At 40.3% G+C, this 15,194-nt stretch overlaps 1 protein-coding gene across 3 annotated transcripts in view; it reads right to left on the bottom strand.

The window, feature by feature from the left end:
• The window catches only part of RNF19A (ring finger protein 19A, RBR E3 ubiquitin protein ligase), a 57,658-nt gene extending 43,292 nt beyond the window's left edge, over window positions 1-14,366 (bottom strand). Inside the window, exons 1-3 of one of the 3 annotated variants that reach the window (XM_082287406.1) lie at window positions 14,233-14,349; window positions 13,339-13,463; window positions 11,158-11,312 (exon numbers count right to left, since the gene is read on the bottom strand). The gene's annotated coding sequence lies outside the window, so the exon portion shown is untranslated. Of the gene's footprint in view, window positions 1-11,157; window positions 11,313-13,338; window positions 13,464-13,885; window positions 14,018-14,232 lie in introns of those variants that run through there. The other 2 variants (XM_082287405.1, XM_082287407.1) reach the window with 2 other exon arrangements.
• Between the last annotated feature and the right edge of the window lie 828 nt (window positions 14,367-15,194).

A 15,194-nucleotide genomic window follows, 5' to 3' on the forward strand; every position in this document is an offset into this window, starting at 1 on the left:
TTAATTGAATTTTTTAAAAATCCAATATTGTAATACCAATCCAGTTATTAAAAAGAATTATTTTTATTCCAAATCTTATTTTTTCTCGTTATTTTAAATGCCTCAGAAATTATTAATTAGCTATAGAATAGTCAGTAATCACAACTGGCAAGAAGGAGAATTTTTAAACTGATGCCTTGGATCTCAGATGTTCTAGTAACTCAAAGTCTGACTTTTAAAAAGAGTACTAGTATACAAATTTTGCTGAAGAACAAGCTAGTCAAGTGTTAAACTACACATATAACCTTGAAGTTAAAATTTTATGGCCATATAAATGTGCATTAGTATTTCAGTTTTCCAACAAATGTGTTTTGTTGGATTTTTTTTAAATCCTTCCCAAAATACCAAATACATGATGGAAAGCAATATACTATATTATGATGTAAGGGTACTAACTTATTCTAACCAATAAACAAACCTGTGAAGAAAAGCTCCTTAAAAAAGAATTAACTTCATTCTAATGAATTAAAGTACAGTCTCATCTAGCTGTGACAGATTTCTTATGCCAAATAATGTCATGGTTTTGATGCAAACATTTAATGTTAGGCCCTGAGTAAAGCCAAGAGGAAGTCAGACTAATTACTAAGCCAGGGAAAACATTAAGTTTAAAAAACATAGTCCTTGTATTTTTATGTAGTTCACACCTGGTCTGGCGTGTCAACAAGAATAAAATATTTCACTGATCATGGACTTGATAAATGTTTCTCCAAAGCTACCAAAAAGGGGCTGTGAAATAGAGCTGAACTGGTAAAAATCTTGGAAATTACATTATTTCCAGGAGATTGCTGAAAGTACTTTATTACAGAGCATAATATCAAAGGAGCACATTTTAATGAACAGTTTTGGTAACAGACCAAAGCAAACAAAAAGCATCATGGTTTTTAAAATGCTAACCACACATTTATAGAGACACACCAAGAATATTAAACACATGGCATCGCAAGAGAATGCAGGGAAGCAGTCCTCACAGGTCAGATCTGCAGAAGAAGTGAACTGGCAGTGAAATCTAAACATGACAGAATTTCAGGAGCATTCACTACTGTAGCTGTAGTAAGAAAAATGAAAACAAATGGGTGTCCAACACATTTGTCTATTTGTGTGCATATATCAGCTTATTTGAAAATGAAGTACCTGCAGACATCCTAATTAAGCTACCTTTGCCAGTGAAAACTACTGTATTTTAATTACATTCCTTAAGTAATGTCCTGGTTAAGCAGAGCATGAGAGAGATGCTATCTGGTCTGGTTTTGGGATACTCCAGGTAAGGAGTCACTGAAGGAGAAAAGACTGCAGTATCACTACAAAAAAAAAATATCTGTATTGCCTCTTTCAACCAGGGAGCTCATCTCCATGGAAAACTTTTCCTTGTACACCACTATAATAAAGATATGCAAAATTAGAATAAATCCAGGAAACCTTTTCCAACACAAATTCACAGAATCAGTTACATTAGAAAAGACAACCAAAACAACTGAGTGCAAGTGTTAACCTAACACTACTAAGACCACCACTAAACCATGTCCCTAATATAATCTAATTTGAGGTGTTCTTTTCCGATGAAAGACTCAAGATAAAAAATCCTTCAGATTTATACACATGAATAAAAAATGTAAGATAGGAAGGTATGTTTGGTTTTTATTTATTTAAGAAAGGAAAGTGAAGCTGTTTCACTTTTGAAGGAAGTACTTTGAAGTCAGGAGCTTCACTGTTTACTTGAAACCATTTACTTCCTCCTATAATTCCAAAGAAAACAGTTACACAAACACATTAGAGGAAGCAGGTGTATAATTTCATTGAAAAACTATTTAAACTTCTAAAAAACAAACTTTATGACAGCACAGATCTTTCAAGCATTTCCTTATGTTACCTGCTAGAACATATAATTTAATATTTATCTCGCTACTTTATTAAAAGAAAGCAACCACAGGGTTGCTTTCACAGTACTAGCAAGCAATGCTCTATGGCCCTAAACACAAAATAAAATTATCACAGTGCCAAGAAAAGACCAATACCACTTCAAGCTGTAAATATATGAAGAAAATCCTCAGCATCACCAAAATAATACCGTAGAATACCTAGGGACATGATCATTAAAACAAACAAACAAACAACACAACACCCCCCTCTAAGCTAGATTGCACAATTCCATGAGATACTACATCACTTGTTTTCAATGTGCCTTCAGTTTTAGTTCAAATACACTTCTTACTTTATAGATCAGTTATCACTAAAGTTACAGTAACATCTGGACTTGTTCAAGACTAATTAAGCTAAATATAGCTTTAAGAAATGTATTTCAGCAGGAAACAATACATTTACAAAATTATATTAATGTGCAATTAGGCAGCTTGCAGGTTTTTTTGTATTTTAATATAATTTCTTCCAACAATGTACAAAGCAACTTGGTGTGGACAGAGACACGGCAGATCTACATGAATGTAGGTAGATAGATATGGATGTACTTTAAAATATTAAAATACTAAGGAGAATACAACTTCTCCAATGTACAGAGCAAGAGGCTCTGGTATAGAGGGACTTTATGCTCAGTAAGCTTCACCACATATTTTCAGAATCCTACAGAAGCAGCCCACACTGACTTAGCTTCAAAGGGTTAAATTAGTACAAGCAGTGGCCCATGCTGTCTCCTGTTGCAGGTTAACCCACCCCAAAGCAGAAATTCAGAACAAGACCACCTTTCACTCTTTAGACCGAGGTCACATACTTTATTTAAACTGCCGGTAAAAGAGGTTTAAGCACAATCTTTTGATCTGAATAGGAGCAAGGACACTCACTGCATTATATTGATAGCTGTGGGTTAGTAAATTCCAAGAGAAGGGCAGTAATAAACAGAAGGTATAACATTTTAAATTACTGTGGCTATTTGCTAAATTAACAATGTCCTTCTGCTAGCAGCCAAGTTTCCAAACTAGTTTGTACACTGTTCTGTGGGACTAACTCCCAAAGGCAATCATTTACCAGAATTCACTCTATAGATGCCAGATACCAGTAGCACACAAAAGAGTACAGCAGTCCTACAAAAGGCAGCAGCAGGCTTTTAAAGCAAGGATGGATATAGCACCTCATGGTTAAACAGCAGATGTTATGGGGGAGGAGATTGTAAGCGCACAGTCAGATTAAGTCATATTGGAAAAATAGAACCATGCTATTGAAAACAGAAAATAAAGTAGTAAGTTAAATGCACTGTGACTCACCTCATTTTTACAGTTTAGCAAGTAATTTACTTCAAGACAGTAATTTCTTGTTAAAAGAAAGGCTAGTTATTATTATGACTGCCTGACACTTCCCACTCTAACATCCTATTTTCCAACCAGTTTAGAACCTTCTCAAGCAAACTGGGCTGAAAGTTATATACTAAGATCTTCTTCAGAACTCTTATTTCAACCAATATACTTAAGACAATAACAAAAAAACCCCCACCACGGCTCAAAAAACCACAACAATCTAATGAAGAAGATTATCCTGGAAGAGAAAATAAATCAAAAACTTGGCAGTATTTTCTCTGGAAATGTTCAGCCCTAGCACACTTTGAAGCTGGAACTTGCATTCTGGCCTGTGTAACTTGGATGTATATTTTATCACCCTTCCAGCAATGTGAATATATCCATGTTTGCAAGTTTTTGGGAATGTGAGAAAAAGATACCCAGTCTTCAGCAAAGAGCATATATTTTATCTGCTAATATCTCTACTAAACTTGATCCAGCCTGGAACTGAATACAATCTTCTTTTCACTTCCAGGTAAACAATATACTGGATCAAAGTACCAGAAAATAAAGGTAGGAAGCTGACTTATCCTTTACAACATCCAACTATTAGGTGGCAGCAATGCAGAAGAAACTTCAACCAAGCGTGGAGGGGGGGGTTGGATTTCAACCTAAACCATGTCGCAATTCTAACAATAGTCAAAGTGGTGGCTGCCAGAAAGGCGACTGAAATCTGCACCAAAATTGGATAGTTGAACAGCAACTCCCTCAAAGCATGATAAAGAGAAAAATGTAAGAAAAAAATGGGGATTGCAGAGTGAGGAAACCAACAGTAGCTGTTCGGGGAAGTAATCTGTGAACTTCAGCCCAAATAATAAGAGATTATATATGAGAGACAGAATGGACTGGCTGATCCCAAACACTAGAGGAAAACAAGTTAACAAAGACAAGAAAGAGATTCTACAGAGTAGGTTAACAGGGAACAGAGAGGGAAAGTATCTCCAAGTCACAAGAGAGAAAAAGCAAAGACATCAGATTAGGTATTGAAAAGGATATGATTTTAGATCAGCTAGGGCATCATCCTAACAAAAAACTTAACTGGCTAAATATGAATGGGATTTGCATAAAACACTGTTAATGATGAGGAAAGTAAAAGTTACATTGCCGGTGACAAAGAAAAAGCAGCAAAAGCAGCTCGTACTGTCAAAGCAAGTCTTCCTCTACTGCCCATCCTCTACAGTCCAAAGACATCCACAAAACACTCTACACAAGCACATGGATCATACTGTCTCGGGTCAATCCCTATAAAGCATGACAGAGTATTATTAGATACTACTAGCTCAAACAGCACTCTGCCTAGTGAGCAGCTTCCAAACCTCCTGATATGACTGCAATTATTATTTGTAATGGCTAGGAAACCACACACAAAGTACACTAGAAATAATTCTCTTTACTTGATAAAGTTGCATTTGGAAATGATTGCTGAAGTACGTTATGACAGTTTAACTGCATGGCTTTCATCCCTTCCCCCCCCCCCCCCCCCCCGCCCCCCAGTATGTCAGTGTTTTTGCCTGGCATACACTTATTAGGTCACTGGTCAGGATTTTGTTTGTTCTTACTCACTGTGCCCCCTATAAAAATAAATAAACAAACAAATAACTGCTGCATAATACTACATTGAAAGCAAAAATTGATTTCCTCGTAAGTCATTGCAGAGCACCAATATATTAGATAAATATTGCTGAAATAGTCAAAAAACATACTCATTCCACTTAAGTAGCATGGTTATTATCCCTGTTAACAGATACAGTATTAGAACGTGATTAAGGATTAATTTATTTACCATCTCAGGTGCCTGACCTGAGAAAGCCTAAATGAAACTAAGTTCTTGGGCATGTTACACAGCAAATATGTCCAAAGATACCTGCAGTATCAATTGTGTACACACACCCCCACCCCTACCAAACACAGCCAAGATTCAGATGCCTATGTCAGACAAGATAAAAATCTTTTTTTGCTCTATTTGCATTATATCTCTTATTCAATGGAAATAACTGCCCTAGAGACTAGGTTTATTTCTGCCCAAAGTAGATGGATGCCCCAGTAGACAGGGCACCTGTATTCTGAGGAATGCTTCTGCAGGGGAAGAAAAAACAAAAAAAACACAACTGTATAATTAAGAACAGTAACTTAATAAAGGTAGGCAGAAAAGATAATCCAACTATGATTGCTTCTTCAACTTTAATTCTGGCCTTTCTTAACATTTGAAGATTTTACCTGAAACCTTAAAATTACAAGTAATTGCATGCAGTGGCAGAATCAGTTTCACTTTTCATTTACATGTGCAATCCTTCACATTACAAAGCCTGGGCAAACAAGTCATGTAATTGCTGCAGAAGTCATACCTTATCATTTCTGGTATTTCTAGTGCACTCATGATCATGTTTAACTGGTTTCTGTGAAACACAGTTAAAACTACCAAGATCCCAAAGCTACCTTCCCTGTCTTCACAATAGACAGAGTTCCTGCATTCTATACACTATGAAAACCTGAGCCATTCTTCACTTACAAAATGCACAGTTTTGTAGAATGCACACTAGGTAAGTTAGAGTAACTGCAAGTAGGTACTAACTTCGATAATACATACTCAAAGTCATACTCCAGTCAACTATTTTTATGACCTGACACTCGTGATAATGAAGTTAAATCTAATAAACCCCCTGTTTTTGAAGGAAATCAGATCACCAAAACAAGACTTCATCACCTAATACTCCAAAAACCACCAATATGCAGGTATTAAATCTATAGTAACGCTGTACAAAGCACCTATTTCAGGGATGAACTTTAAAGGCGAATAGATCTAACTGCAAAAGGACTGTATTTTACAGAGAGCTTCACTACCCACACTGCGTTTTTGCAGATAAAAGTATCAATCTACCCAAGGCTACCCATAAAGTGTTGCATTTCTGTTCACTGTACTGCCAACTGGAAGCTCCTTCCTTTCAGGATTCTAATTTATTCTCTCACTGAATGACTTTTAGCACAATAAAACTATTCATCTACATACTTAGAGGTGCATTTTCATCATTTCATGAGGAATACTAACCATATCAAATATTCTTTATTACCAGTATTTTTTATTATTTTTATCCACCAGAGAGAAACAAAAGCAAACTTACAGATAGCTTAAGAGACTCCATCCCACAAATGCAGCATACTGTGGCTTTCCATTAATTGTGCATATGCAGTTTTCCATAAAGTGGCTTTAAAAAGCATACAGTGCAAAGATCCCTACAGCTTGTGAAAGGTAATTTAGGTTGCAACTGTGACTTACAAATTATTTCTTACCCTTAAAACAGAAAGATAATATTGTATCACCTTTGAGATAAGAAAAAGGATATGACTGTAGAGCCCTAATAAAAAGCCAGCAATATCTCACACCTCAGAAACAAAACAGAAAAAAGAACAATGAAAACAAAACCATGTCACCATCTTCATATTTTACTCAATCAACAGTTCTTGGTCTAGATCCAGCCATGATATTATGCTGATTAGGACAGGGTGTAGGAAGTAGGAAGAAATCATTTTCACTGCTTAACTGTTTTAAAGAAAAAGCTGTAGCATTGCTGGGCAGGACTAAACAGGATGCTTCTATTTCTTAACCCATTCCCCAGTAAAAACACCTCCTGCAAAGCTTAAACTTATCTTTTGCTGTTGAATTAATCTGGCACATCATATACCTTATCTACTAACAAAGTTAAACACTGAAAACAGGGAAGTTTGTTCTTCCTTTCCCAGACATGCAGGCAGCATGTAATCCTAATAATCTAAATTCTTGCAAAGCAGGATATATCTCTTTGTTTATCCTTGATCTCTTTGCATGAGTTAGTAAATCCATTACCTAATTCATCTTGGAATCATCTTTAATTGTTAATAATGGAAAGACTCAGGACTCCTGTGCTGAGTTTACAGGCTCTCTTCTATTCTTGCCCTGGCTGAATTTCTGCCTGGTGTCAGGTCACAGAAGGCGAAGTCTGCTTTTCTGTAGCTATGCACAACCATCACAGACAAAGCCCAAACAAAGCATACTGGCACATAAGGAGAAAAAAATGCAGTAGCAAATAGGAACAGGAAGGTGAAGAAAGACCAGAGATAAAACAAACAAAAAGAACTAGTCACATAGGAACTTAAAGAGAAAAATATTTTTGGTCATTAGGTACTAAAACCCCTCAATCAAAATGCAGTTGGCTTAAAACCATGCTGGTGTGAAATGAAGAGTAGCATGCACAACAGCTTTGCAGGTTTCTCCCCCATGTTGTCCCACAGAAAAAACTTACACTGACTGTAAAATCTTACACGTTAGTAAAGCAACAGCCTGGCTTCACAGACTATAAGCACTAACGTCTCCTTTGCTTAAAAAGGAGCTAGAAGTTTGATACCTCCATCTCTGACCCTGAGTAAAAGGGCTCCTGGTTTCCCAAGATGTATTTTTAGCAGTATCATATAAAGGAAAGCTTAACTTTCTCTTTTGAAAAAAGCGAACTCAACCAAAAAGTAAGTATCAGATACAGCTTCACAGGTAAAATGAAAGTGAAAAGGTAGCTGCTCTTCTCAGTAAACTGAAGCAAGGTCTTCAACTCAGGAAAAAAAAAGTATTTTAAAAGGCTTTATTCTGTTTATATTGGACTTAACAGTATAGTAGAGCACAAAATCAGAGCACCTCCATCAGGTCACACAGCGGAGAACATGCTGATTAAAGTTATTTTTCCAGTACACAATCTAAAAATAAAGTAACCTTGAACACACTCCACCTTCCAGACACATTTCTTTGCATTGATCCACATATTAGATTGCTTATTACAGAAACATGAAAGGCAGACCCAGAGTAAGATATTCCCAATGGCTGACCAGAAGAAAATGTTTCTTATCAGGCTTCATCTTTGCCAGCAGGATCATGTCACTGCAGTCATTATTTAATCCCATCCAAATGTTCTTTCACTATCAGAAGTCTGAGGGACACCTGAAAGTTCCCTACATAACGCATTTTGATATGGAGGAGAAAAGCCAAACACTATGTTGCAACAACCACTGTCTGTCAGCACCTTCACTTACATACAGTTCCTGTACAAATGTTAATTAATACTCACTAAAACATTTACTGTGAAAGTCCTGTTAGATCTTGATACAAGGAAGGGCTGCAACAATGAATATGGGCTTGGCATACGGCCCCAATTTTCAGGTCATAAAAAGCCTAAAGCACTCCTCAACTATCTAATTTACACAAAATAAAAGCCTTCTATTTCCCAAAAAAACATATAAAAATTTCCTCCTGAAATAGAGCTCTGAATGACAATACTGCAGAAGATCTGCCAAAACATCCCCTCCCCTTGTCCAGTTTCACAGAAATATACAGTAAGTTCTGAGCACCATGTACTTTTAGCGAAAAAAACAGATGAATGATACATTTAAGCACAACAACACCAGTAGTCTTTTCCTCTGGAATGCAACTGTTAATGGTGCTAAGAAAGACTCTTATTTGTCTAAGAGCAGTTAACAAGGTTATTTCATATAAATATTTAAAAATAAAAACAAGTTTGGTTGAGTTCACACTAGTGCTGTGGTGCCATCATATCCAAAACACTAGCCAGGCAGCACTGTGAAAGCCCCATGCCTCAACTAAAACCTTCAGTCCCACCTGAACCTGCACTATTCAGAAGATCCCCTGAGGTTCAAGACTACTTTGCACTCCCTAAAAAACATTTCTTGCAAACACATGCAAAGTAAATTTGTCTCACCAGAAGTCGTACACAATGCACCGAACACTACGTCTGGAATGGTCTGATAGATTAAGCATTTTAGGATAAAAATAGAACTTGATTACTTGATGTGGCTCACAGAGTTTGGTTTATGTGAAAAATCTGATCATTAACCAAGAAACTTAAAAGCGATAATTTTATTTATTCAGGATATGCAGCATCAGTGAAACACAATGAGAACAAAGCAACATGATTCTTACTGCAGATAATTTCCCCAGAGTTAGTCCTTTTGCTGAAGCAGTTCTTCATCCACTAAATGGAACAACAGAAGGTGACAGCCAGGGGCTCCAATTTAGAGTAAGCTCTAATCTGCCTTATGGGAGCAGCTAAAGGACCTATGGAAAAATGTTTGTTTAACAGTAATTTGTCTCAACTATAAACGGAAGCAGAAGAGATCTGACATAGTCCTGCAATGATGGTTTGTGCTGAACAATAACAGGATACTTGCATTAACAGAGTTGTGCTCTATTTAGGAAGCAAAAACAAGTGACTATACCAAACTCAATTGGTACAAACATTTATTTCTGCAAGATGCCCTTCAAATGTCTTGCTGAAGACATCATTAGGGGATATGCTGGCCTCTAAAGAGAGGAAGTTTTAATGCCTGAGGAAACACCTGTATATATGAAACTTTAAGCTCATTTCATTAGGTCATTTTGCTAAGTTGCTTGAGGTTAAAATAACTCTTATATCACCTTTCCAGACTGGTGCAGTATGTCTAGATGCAAAGTGAATCTTTGGAAACCTGCCCTTAAAAAAAAAAAAAAAAAAGGATAACAACTATTTTCATTTTGTAAAAGGTAATTACAGTGTTTGGCTATCTGTCCAACAGGAGGCTACCAGTTGCCCAGTAGGTGACTGACTTCAATCCACAGTTTAAGGGTGGAAAAGCCTACAGTAATCTTTCCATCACAAAAAAGTAACCTAAAACGAAAGTACTCCTACTTTTTCTTGTTCAATGGATAAGCCCCAAGGTATAGTTAATTCTTTTAAGAAATATGCTACAACATCAATGAAGTTAAAGCAAAACAGACACTGAAAGCCCTTTTCCCTTGCCTTAATGATGAAAGATGTAAGAGTGGTATCACAAATGACATCTCACAGCTCACCTATGGGGCTTTTCTTCCTTGTCCAAATTCTACTTTGAAGAACTCAAAAGACCATTCTAAAGCTGGCATAAGACATGCTCACAACAGTAAGAAAACTTCTTGTAGAGCCCCACACAACATTTACAGCTCTTTATAGATACCCATTGCTTTGGTTTGGATCCTTGAGTCAGTACTTGCACTAAGAGAAAAAAAAACCAGAAAAAACAAGCAACCCATGCCAGAGAAAGACCAGCCACCAAAACCAAGTTGTAAAACACAGTTATGAAGTGCTTGAGAACTGCCAGAAATGTACATGAAACAATCAAGATCACTGAAGAAAAGACTAAGCCACCTTATGACTCATATGAGTGAAGTCTCTTCTACAAATTCTCTTTTCATCAACTAAAAATAAACGTACAAGAAAATCTGCAATAATGAGGTGAACATTAGTTTACAGAAGTTTGAAAGAAATCTCTCAATCCATGGATATCAGCAATAGACTAAATACCTATTTATTATCACAATGCACCAAGAAATAAAATAAATCATAAAAAGTGCCTGAAGAAATCTGTTGAAGTAATCCTTCAAGTGAATATTTAAGAGGGAAGAGTGTAATTCTACTTTGAATTCTATTTGTAAGTTTCTTTCTGAGTTAAACTACAGCACAAAAGTATCTGAAGTGTAATCTATATATAACATACAAAGGTATATGCTTTTCTTTAAAGATTATTTCATTGATGATTTAAAATACAAACTACGTGAAATTAACTAAAATTAGAATAAAACAAGAACAAAACTTCCACTTCAGAGACTCAGAAATACAAGGAAGTCTCCTCTTGTGAAAAATAGGAACATTAAAAAAAAAAACCCCTAACAACTGTTTAAGAGGTACTGATACAGCCTCTTCCATATTCTTCCTACTAGGGAAAAAAATGGTACATTGCAACACTAATAAAAACAATCGGTTCTCTGAGTCTCAATGTAACTTTTTACCTTCTTGGTAGAAGTCTACCTCCAGGTGCAATTCACATGTTCTTAGCAGTAAGGTCCAACACCATTCCCAGTGTCTTGCAGCTGTATTAGGCACACCAATTTATTCAGCTATGCATCTTCCATCAGTTAACACAGAAGGCACAATGGAAACAGAGCTAAGATAAACACAAGACAAAAATCTGAAATCAACTTCTTTATGGATAAGCCAGTGTTAGAATTAATACTTTTATTAATCATTCAAAGAGCTTTCGCTGACCCTCAGAAAGAATCGGATTGACTCACATCTCAGCTACAAACCAGAAATCACACTAAGAATAGAACCCAAAACATGTATCCATCAACTCATTTAATTCAGGTATTAAAACTTATTCTGGTGGTACATTATGTTTACATACAATTTAGAAAACAAATCACAAAGCTAATATGGATGTCTGACCATGGGCCAGAGTGAACTGACCCCATAATGGAGACCACAAGCTTGGCTAAAGGCCATCAGAGGACTGTGGTCCAGAGTACTGTAGTTGTACTTCAGAGCTCAAAGATCTTTCTTAGTGCTTCCAAACCAGGATTCAGAAGTCCTATGAAAAGATCGAGGCATCCTACATTGTCATCCTGGAAGGAAGGAGGGTGGTGTGTGTGCTGGATCTTTGTAAGGAATACTTTAGTAAGACTAAGCATGGATCTAAGAGACCCAGTAAACAGGAGAAAACCCTACATACAGGACTAGTTAGGAAGAATCACCTAACCACTGAACAAATTCAGTCTGAAGTTTTTCTAGTGGGGAATAGTAGCTAAATGCTGTTAATTAGGAATATGGGGAAAAAAGCATAAACCATATCTTTTCCACCACGGAAGGCTCTACCCAACTGCCAAACGAATTCAAAGGCTTGTGTTCTTTCACAGGTTGATAATATTCACATAAAACAAGATTTCCTAATGCATGTATTAATGCTAACTGGGAATCCCATAGCTAAGGGAGTTTTAATGATTCATTTACTAATGGAGAGACCAGAATTTGTACTCACTATAAAGGTAAACAAATACATTTGTCAAGTATCTTCTTTCCTCCTGAGCCTCAGCTAGCATGATTAATCAAAATCTGATGATTGTTTGGCATAAGGAATGTGTCATTTGTCTGACAGATTTAAGTTGAAGGGGAGAGAAGAAAACCACACTTAAGCATTTCAACTCCTTTTAGAAATGGTGCTCTCATGTCCAAAACTCAAAAATAGCTGACAACATAAACATAACAGCTAGAATTCAGCATTTTATAAATGCTGAATTGTATAAAATGCAGTTGAAACCAGCATACTTCAAGAAATATGCACACAGAAAAGTTACACATATGTATGACTTTTACTGAACTTGGTTTTATGATTAGCATTATTTTCATTACGCAAAGGTGAAACTTTCATTTTCTGGACAAATAGGCCAAGTTCACATGCAATTAAAAATTAAAAAATGCTTTCTCAGCTTTTTGAAAGCTTGAAGTACAAGCATTTAAATGTTTACAGTTAAGTAAGTACCAGATTTTGTAAACTGTTAAGTAATGTTACACAGCCATCATTTCTAAGCATTCAAGTGAATTCTGTTAGCTGGGCAATTCAGAATTTTACTTCAGTTTGACCTGGACATTAAACTAAAAACTTTCTTTTCCAATGAATTTAGTAAGAAACACTTAATTGGATACTGAAATATGGTTCTTTGACTGACAAAAAGTTTAATTATTCAAAAAAAAACACCAAGGGGGGAAATTAATTTTAAGAAATGAATTTATGTTTAGTTTTGTCTCCAGAATTAAACCCTGCAAGACACGTTTCCCCCCCAAACTGCCCTTAATAAAATAATGCTATCCTTGATAATAGTTGAACTAAAGCACTTATCAGTACCAATGCCAACTACACTATTTTAACAGAAACAAGATTTGTTGTGCTCATGGAGAAACACAGGCACATATCCAATAAGCAACCATAAGGGCATGAAGGCTTCAAATTTTGTTTTCTCTGCTCAGCAGTAACAGCATTCTAGTACTGTCCCTTTGGCATATCCCCATAATTCCATTCCATACTACCCCCTCTGGCAAAGCCCCATTTCTTCTGTCAAGAGGCAGCACTGGAGCAGAAGAAGAAAGGCAGAAGGACGCCTTCCCTTTGCCAGCCATCACCTCTTCAGCTCACTTACATGCACGCTGGCTTTCACACAGTATGTTACCAATTCTTCCCTATCTTTCGAACGTGGTCCTGCAGTAGCTGCTGTGTGTGTATAGCAAACTGCCAGGTGGAAAACTCCCAGCTTTGCAGAAGGACCTGTGCAAGGAAAACACTCGGCAGGACGCGGGCTATTCCCACTGCTTGTCCCCCACCACCTTCACAGCCGAGATGCCAGTATCCCTGCCAACCACCCCTCCACTCCTCCGACCCACCGGATCTGGGGTGGGCAACCGACCACAGAGAGGTCAACTAGAAACTCTCAGGGGGGAGGGTGCGAACGGTGCCCCCGGAGTGCGCTGGAGCCCCGGGAGCTGCTCGCGCTCCTCTCCCTGTGCCAGGTCTCCCGCTGCCCCGCAAGTTCGAGTGCCGGAGTTCCCAGGCCCCCGGCCCGATGCCGCTGCCGGGCGGCGGGAGCGCGGCGCCGGCCGAGGGACCCCCGCGGCCCACCCGGGCTGGCAGAGGGCGGCAGCTCCTCCCCACACACCGCGTCCGCCGCGCCGGGGCCGAGCGGGACCCACCCGGGGCTCCCCGAGCCCTGGGGCCGGCCGTGCCCCCCTCCTCCACCACGGGCCGCTCGCTCCGCCCGGGGGGAGACAATGGGCACGATGACTTCACCCTCCAGCAATGTGAGGAGCAGCGGGGGACGCCGCCGACTTCCCCCCAGCCCCCAGGACGCTCCCGGGCCCTCTCCCCCCCCGGGCTCGGGCTCCCGCCCAGAGGCGGCTCCGGCTCGGACGTTCCGCTCCACCCCTCACTCGCCGCCACGCTCAGGGCGGCGGCCGCCGGCGGAGGCCCAAGCCGGGGGACGCCGCCACCGCCGGGCCCCTCGGCGCCCCCCGCCCCGCCGGGGACCCACCCCCGGTACCTGCGAGTCGGCGAGAGGAAGCGGCGCCGCTCCGCCCGCCCGAGCCCGGCGCCGCGCAGGAAGCGCCTCCGTGCGTGCGTGTGTGTGTGTCTCTGTGTGTGTGTGCGTGTGTGTGAGTGAGGAACGGAGGGGGCGGCACCGCCCGGCCGGGGCGGGGCGGGGCAACGCGGGGCCGGGGCCGGGGCCGGGGCCGGGGCTGCCCGGGGAGGGAGGCGGTGCCCGGGCCGTCTTGTTTCCGCGACGCGCTGAGCTCAACGCGCACGGCGGTGCCGCCCCTCGCCCGCCCCCGGCAGGGCGGCCCCGGCGGGCGGGAGCGCTGCGGACCCCGCGGTGGGGCCGGGGGTGCCTCCCTCTACCGCCACTCGCTGCCGCTCCCGGCGCGGTGCGGGGGATGCTCGGAGCCGGCGGGGTGGGTGCAGTGTCTCTGCCCCCGTGGTGGGGGACGTCGCAGCGCTGTCAGCTGCAGCAGCAGCACAAGGTACAACGTTATATGTATGTACAATTCCGTGGGCTTCACACCCATGGAAATGGGAAAGTGCGAGGCGAAGAATGAATTATCGGGGCGTTTCAATAGGGTTGTGCTGCTGAGCGCTGATTCATTTGCCAAAATGACAAAACCCTGTTTTCGTTCTGTAAGATACAGATTTACCTTCTTTTCACTCCCCTTGCCATTTGAAACAGAAGCTACCTCAGAATTTGCCCAGAAGCCCCCAGCTTTTCCTTCGTGGCATGGCCTGTTCTGCATTTAGCTGCGGTCAGCCTCGGGCTTCTTGGTCTCCCGCGTCCAGCAGCCGCAGCCCTGGGCTGCCTCCGGCCGACCTGTATCGCTCACCCGTCCCTGAGTTCGGGTTCTCCGTCTCATTTTGCTACCGACCTTCATGCCGTCTTCCACGGGATTCCCTCCTTCTGCAACCCTATCGTAGCTGCCGCCCTCTTTCCACAGCCTGCTCGCTGCTCCTGAC

This window comes from Coloeus monedula (genome assembly GCF_965178545.1).
Source record: "Coloeus monedula genome assembly, chromosome: 1".
Classification (NCBI taxonomy): domain Eukaryota; kingdom Metazoa; phylum Chordata; class Aves; order Passeriformes; family Corvidae; genus Coloeus; species Coloeus monedula.